Source organism: Carcharhinus amblyrhynchos, chromosome 5 (genome assembly GCF_965287045.1).
Source record: "Carcharhinus amblyrhynchos chromosome 5, sCarAmb.v2.hapA, whole genome shotgun sequence".
NCBI classification, from domain to species: Eukaryota; Metazoa; Chordata; class Chondrichthyes; order Carcharhiniformes; family Carcharhinidae; genus Carcharhinus; species Carcharhinus amblyrhynchos.
Window position 1 is genome coordinate 32,189,618 of NC_137328.1, and position 7,042 is coordinate 32,196,659.

General features: G+C 44.7%; 1 pseudogene; it reads right to left on the reverse strand.

The window, feature by feature from the left end:
- Positions 1 to 6,166: 6,166 nt before the first annotated feature.
- Positions 6,167 to 6,727, reverse strand: LOC145343371 (large ribosomal subunit protein eL19 pseudogene; annotated as a pseudogene).
- Positions 6,728 to 7,042: the final 315 nt, after the last annotated feature.

The following is a 7,042-nucleotide window of genomic DNA, read 5'->3' on the forward strand; positions in this document are numbered from 1 at the left end:
CACGCTATGCAGACAAAACATTCTGTTCATAGAGAAGGAAACAAGAGAGTGCAGAATGTAGTGTTAGAGTCATAGCTAGGATGTAGAGAAAGATCAATTTAATGCAAAGTCCATTTAAACGCCTGACAGCAGCAGAGAAGAAACTGTTCTTGAGTTGGTTGGTACATGACGTCCGACTTTTGTATCTTTTTCCCAAAGGAAGAAGGTGGAAGAGAGAATGTCCTGGGTGCGTGGGGTCTTCAATAATGCCTGCTGCTTTGCTGAGACAGCGAGAAGTGTAGACAGAGTCAATGGATGGGAGGCTGGTTTGCGTGATGGATTGGGTTACATTCACCACCTTTTGTAGTTCCTTGTTGTTTTGGGCAGAGCAGGAGCCATACCAAGCTGTGATACAACCAGAAAGAATGCTTTCTATGGTGCAGCTATAAAAGTTGGTGAGAGTCGTGGCTGACATGCCAAATAAAGGCATTGATGGACTTTCTTAACTTTAGTGTCGGCGGGGGGGACCAGGACAGGTTGTTAGTGATCTGGATACCTAAAAACTTGAAGCTCTCGATCCTTTCTACTTCATCCCCATTGATGTAGACAGGAGCATGTTCTCCTTTACGCTTCCTGAAGTCTATGACAATCTCCTTTGTTTTGTTGATATTGAGGGGGAAATTATTGTTGCTGCACCAGTTCATCAGATTCTCTATCTCATTCCTGTACTCTGTCTCGTCATTGTTTGAAATCTGACCCACTGTGGTGGTGTTGTCAGCCAACTTGAAAATTGAATTGGAGGGGCATTTGGCTACACACTCATAGATGTGTAAGGAGTATAGTAGGGGGCTGAGAACAGAGCCTTGTGGGGCACTGGATTTGAGGGTGATCATGGAAGAGGTGTTGTTGCCTATCCTTACTGATTGTGGTTTGTGAGTTAGGAAGTTTAAGATCCAGTCGCAGAGGGAGGTGCAGAGGCCCAGGCCACAGAGTTTGGAGATGAGTTTTGTGGGAATAATGGTGTTGAAAGCTGAGCTGCGGTCAATAAATATCTTGTGATCTAGGCTTTCTAGGGTTGAGTGCAGGGCCAGGGAAATGCGTCTGCTGTAGACCTGTTGCGGTGGTAGGCAAACTGTAGTAGGTCCAGGTAGTGCAGGAGGCTGGAATTGATTTATACTATGACTAACCTTTCGAAGCACTTCATAATGATGGATGTCAGAGCTACTGGCTGATAGTCATTAAGGAATGCTGCTTGGTTTTCTTTAGATCCTAGGATGGTGGTTGTCTTCTTGAAGCAGATAGGGACCTCAGATTGTTGTAAAGAGAGGTTGAAGATGTCTGCGAATACCCCCGCCAGCTGATCCGCACAGGACCTGAGTGCACGTGCGGGTACCCCATTCTGGCCAATTGCTTTCCATGGGTTGACCTTCAAGAAAACTCTCTGACATCTGCAATGGTGACCCCAGATACAGGTTGATCCAGGGCTTCCAGAGTGGAGGGCATGCTCTCACTGACCTCTTGCTCAAAACGGAAGTAGAATGTATTGAGCTCATCAAGGAGGGATGTGTTGGAGCCAGTGATTTCACATGCCTTCATCTTGTAGCCTGTCATGTCTTGCAGACATTGCCATAATCAGCGGGAGTCGGTGTGGCTAGCCTGGGATTCTACCTTGGTCTGGTACTGTCTTTTGGATCTTTGATGGATTTCCTTAGATCGTACCTAGTTTTCTTGTATAGGTCAGTATCGCCTAACTTGAATGCCTCAGAACTGGATGTTAGCAAGCAGTTGATATCCCCGTCATCCATGGTTTCTAGTTGGGCAACACACTTGCTTCTTTGGCATATAGTCTTCTACACACTTACTAATGAAGTCAGTTACTGTAGTCGTGTATTTGTACAGGCTGGTCACAGAGTTTTAAAATATTAACCAGTTCACTGACTCCAAGCAGCCCCATTAGAGATCATCTGATTCCTCAAATCAACATTGCACAACTTTCTTTGATGGATTCTCCCGCTTCAGTTTTTGCTTGAAAGCCGGGAGCAGGAGCATAGCCTTGTGGTGTGATTTGCCAAAGTGTGTGTGGGTGATAGAGTGATAGGCATGTTTAATATTTATGTTGCAGTGCCCTAGGATCTTTGGGCCTCTGGTGGAGCAGGAGACGTGTTGGTGGTAACTTGGCAGTATGCTCATGACTTGGCCTGATTGGAGTCCCCGGCCACAATGAACAAGGCCTCGGGACGTTTTGTCTCAAGGCTATTTGTAGTGGTTTATATTTTGTCCAACGCAATCTTCATGTCCGCATGAGGCGGGGTGTAAACTGCCATCAGGATAACAGAGATGAACTCCCATGGAAAGTAGTATGGGTGGCATTTTAGCGTCAGGTATTGTAGATCTGGGGTGCAAGAAAGTTGCTAGTGTTGCTACATCTTGGTACCATGAGGTGTTGATTGGGAAGCAGACCCCACCTTCCCTAGCCTTGACTGAGGCTGCTGTGCGGTCCATTTGATGAATTGAGGAGCCCTCTGATGTAGAGCACTGTCTGATGAAGCAGGAGTGAGCCACGTCTCTGTGAATCAGCGTAGTGAGTCTGGCTCTAATTTCCTCTAGTTTGTTTTCCAGAGATTGGGAAAGAGATTGGATTGGATTGAGGCAGTGGTTTTATATATTATGCCTTTGGGAGATGAGCGACGAAAAGCTTTTTCTTCATGTACTCTGAATACTGCTGAATCTAATTATGTTCATCTAGAAAAAGAAACATTGAGAATAATTTGTGGTGTGCAAAAGTTTAATCTTTATTTTTATTGCTGTCACTTCAAACTATTGAGTGATCATAGATCCTTAAGTACTAATTTTGAGCCATCTTAAGGCGTCCCAGTTGAAGGGCTATGGTGAACGAGCAGGAAAGTGGAGCTGAGGTTGAGATAAGATCAGCCATGATGATATTGAACAGCAGAGCAGGCTCGAGGGACTAAATTTCCCATTCCTGCTGCCACTTCTTATGATTCTTATGATGTTGTCAGCTGCTAGTCTATTACAAAGATGGTTATTGACCTTATCTGTACACTCTTAGGACATAAAGTATCATCAATCAGAGTACCATGTTACTGCTGATGCATTATCATGCTTACCTTTACCTATTGAGCAGGTGCAACCAAATAGTTTTGCTAATATTCTTTATTTTTCACTGGTAGATCATTTGCCTGTGACAACCACTCACGTTCAGAGACATACCAGACATACTCTGACGGGGAAGGTGATGGATATGGTATTGAAAGGAACAATAGCTGAAACATGTTTGTCCACATACTAATTTGAGACCATGGGCAGAATTCTCCCATAAAATTTTAAGTGTATTAACAGTGAGAGTAATGGAGTGGCCTGCACCAGTCTCTCGGGCATACTCCACACTGCCATCTTCCCACACTTAGTCACTTTTTTGGACAGTTGGGAATTCTGCACTAGTACTTGGGGTGTGGGTCTAAGCACATCACTGAGCATGGCTTCAGAGCACTTGGATGCCGTTTCACAAGGACATCCCAATTTCACAGTGCACTGGAGATCCCCCTCCCTCTATGGAGATCGAAACCCCCTCCCCCATCAGCAGCATATTCCCCCATTCTGACATAGATTGCTGGCAATGGGGCATCAGGCCATCCTGAGTGGTCCCCAGCCTGACCCCCAACATGCCCCTCCATCATGACCCCTGATATGCCCCCGATCATAACCCCTGACATGCCTCCACCCTTCATGATCCACCCCAGTATGAACTCCCTGTCAGACTCCCCCCCTCCCCCTTAGAGCACCCGCTCCCCCCATCCTGGCCCTCACCCAGGCCTCACCCCCTCAGAACTGCCCAGCTGGCACTGCCGGTCTGTCCAATGGCCACTGCTGAGCTGTCAGGTGGGCATTGTCAGTGTGCCAGGAGGGCACTGGCTGATGGGCACTACCTGACTGTACCCCAACCACCTGAGGGCTTCAATGGCCCCCAAGCCCACCAGCATGACCATTGCGCCAGGTCTCTGCTAGCGAAGACCATTACTGATTTGCACTGATGAGACCTCCCATTGGAGAGGTGGGTGTATTCCAGGAGGGGCAGATACGTGTGCCAAACTCGTTATTGAATTGAAATCCAGTCAATTTCATACAAATTGTTCTCATGCCCTTTATGGGCACAATCTGGTTCATGCCATTAGAAAGGGGCCACATTAGTTGCAAACTGTTTTGTGCCGGGATGGTGTCAATTCTGTGCATGAGTAAGAAATGCATCACTATTGTTATGGTGCGGGGGTGATTTTTCCCCTTGTTCGATTTTGGAACCACTCAAAGGCATATACCTCGCCTCGTATCCTTGTATGAGTGTGTGTGGGGTAAGAGGAAGTTATTGGTTTTGTTAAATTAAAGCAGTGTATGACACTCTCTATCACAAACAAGTAACAGAACTTTATTTTTTAAACTGGTGACAACCTTATTAAAACAGTGAACAAACTGAATAAAATCCCAATAAAATGCTGATCGAATACTACAAGGCTCATTCAGGAATAGTAGAATAAATCCTTACAGAAATTTAGTCACTCTCAAGTAAAATACAAATAGGCATCTTTGGAAATATGACCTTTCTTCAAAGATGCTCATATCTGAAACACTTTCTGGGCTGGTATCTCTCTCTATTCTGCGGGTAGTTTTGTGAACACGTACATGAAATTGCAGGATTTATATAAGAGATTCGCCTATCCTCCTTCTAACACAGAGGAGGCAAGCATACTCTGACAGTTACCTCCTCTTGCCCCGGTTTATATACCTGGAAAGACCTCACAGTATTCCTGCGATCTGAGTAACTTGAGGCTGTCAACAACCCTCATATTTGAATTCCATTGATTCTGTGTCTGCGTGCTGGCTTTAAACTTCTTGGTCCAATTCAAATGTCTGTTTTGGTTTGGTTGGAACGCTGACTGCCAGGCTTTGATACAAATGTTACAAAGACTTGCTTCTGCAGCCTGCACTTGAGGTCATGGCTACAAAAGATCAAAAAGTTCTTCCCTCACGTCTTGGAGAAGCAGAAATCCCGTCTTGATGCAGAGCTTTCATATTTGTCTGCGCAGGAATTCGCTTTTGCAAAAGAATACAAGGTTAACTGTGAGACCCACCTGAAAAGCCTTGCCCTGAAACACATGTCTCCTAACTTGCAAGCAATGGATCTCTTAAAAGCTGTTCCCAAGCCTAACCTGGATTCCTTTGTCTTCCTGACAGTGAAGGAAAGGCAGGAGAGTGTGCTCGTGGAGCCGGAGATGGAGGAGCAGAGGGAGTACACCTTTGATCTGGAGGAAGGGTGCCAGCAGTTGATAGCCCCTCTTGTGGCCAGTGGGGCAGTACAGCTGATATAAAGGGAGACCTGGAGAGAGTCTGTTATCTACATGAACCTCAGGAATTGGGGCCCACATTCTGTCCTGGGAAAACAGCCCTGTTTTTGACTGTGCAACAGCTAATAAAATTCTTTGTTACTTTCGGGCAAACAAAATCCACTAATAAAGATACCTGTTTTTTTAAAGAGACTGCTATATAATTTCTTCTTTTGGTTTTAGCATTTCTTTTCACTATTTACATTTGTCAGACATCACATTTTTAACCTTACATATGCAACTTCACAACACCTCCCCCCAAGGAAAAAAATGAACCATCATCATTGAAAGGTGGCTTCTTTTCTTTCTTGAAAGATGTTTCTTTATTATCTCTCAACTTTCAACATTTTAAGCCGATTTATGAATAATAAAAAAAATTACGGAAGTACAAAATGCTGTCCTTTTCTCCCCCCTTTTTTGGTGGATCTTGCGTCAACTCAGCTTGTCTGCAACAGTTTCATTATAGTCTGATACAGAACCACATTTTTACAAGGTTTCACCAGAGGGTCAACCTCAGAGATGATGGCACTCTGTTCCATCTTGGTCAAGTTTTGCATGCTTCAATGCTGTGATCATGTCGTTCTCGTGAGGATTAAATGGATGGATGTGCTCTTGGGTGATCAGACCTACTTGCTCTGGCTGGGTCTTTTTAAAACGTAAACCTGTCAGTCTGATGAATCTTTTATTTTTAGGAGGTTTTTGAGTGAATCCATCTCCGTCACAGCAAACTTCAGTAACCATTCTCATCCAAGCTTTCTTCTTCCGTTTACCTTTGTGGATAATTTTCAGGATTACTGTTTCTCATTGGGCACAAATTTTTTGCAAAGGTCTGCCATTGTTCTGTGTTTACAAGTTTCCTTGCTCCTGCGAGCTTCAGCCTGGTCAGCCAGTAGCTTCTTGCAAGCCTTGGTTGCCATTAGTTTGTGAATGTGCTCCATCAAGATACGCTTATTCTTGAAGACGTTACCCTTCACCTTCAGATACAGGCTGTAATACACTTGGTGATTGATCTTCTTAGACTCCCTGTATCTGCAAAGCAGACACCTCAGAATTCTCATTCTCCTCATCCAGACCAGTTTCTCCCGCATGCGGTCATTAATTGTACCCTTTCACTTACCGATGCTCATGTGCTGGCCTTTCCTGTGTGCAAGGGTGTTCTTCCTGCACCGAGCACACAAGTGTACAGTCACCAGCTTGCGGATAATCAAACCATCTTTATCTAATTTTCTGATCTGTTGACGGGAATTAGCACTGGCAATCTCAGGCGTTTTATTCGGATCCAGCCATACCTTCTTCTTGCCATGGCGCAAACCTCTGGAGGTCAGCCTTTTCTGAAACCTGAGCCTACTCATGGCCACATTTCAATGGAAAGGTACTTGCCAGTACTTACTAAGTAAATTCATCTTGGTGATGTATGTGGCTTGTCCAACTTACCCCATACAATCCTCCAACCTTGAGATTGGATAGGAATCTGATTTTGAGAGTGCATTGACATTCTGATAATCCATGCAGAATCGTTGAGTACCATCAGGTTTGGGGACCAACATGAACTTCATTCGTTTTGACTCGGCTCTATTGTAGCATTGCCTCTATTTCCTTTTGTACCTGCCCTGCTTTGAGAGGATTAAGCTGATAAGGGTGTTGTTTTATTGGAACAGCATTCCCTA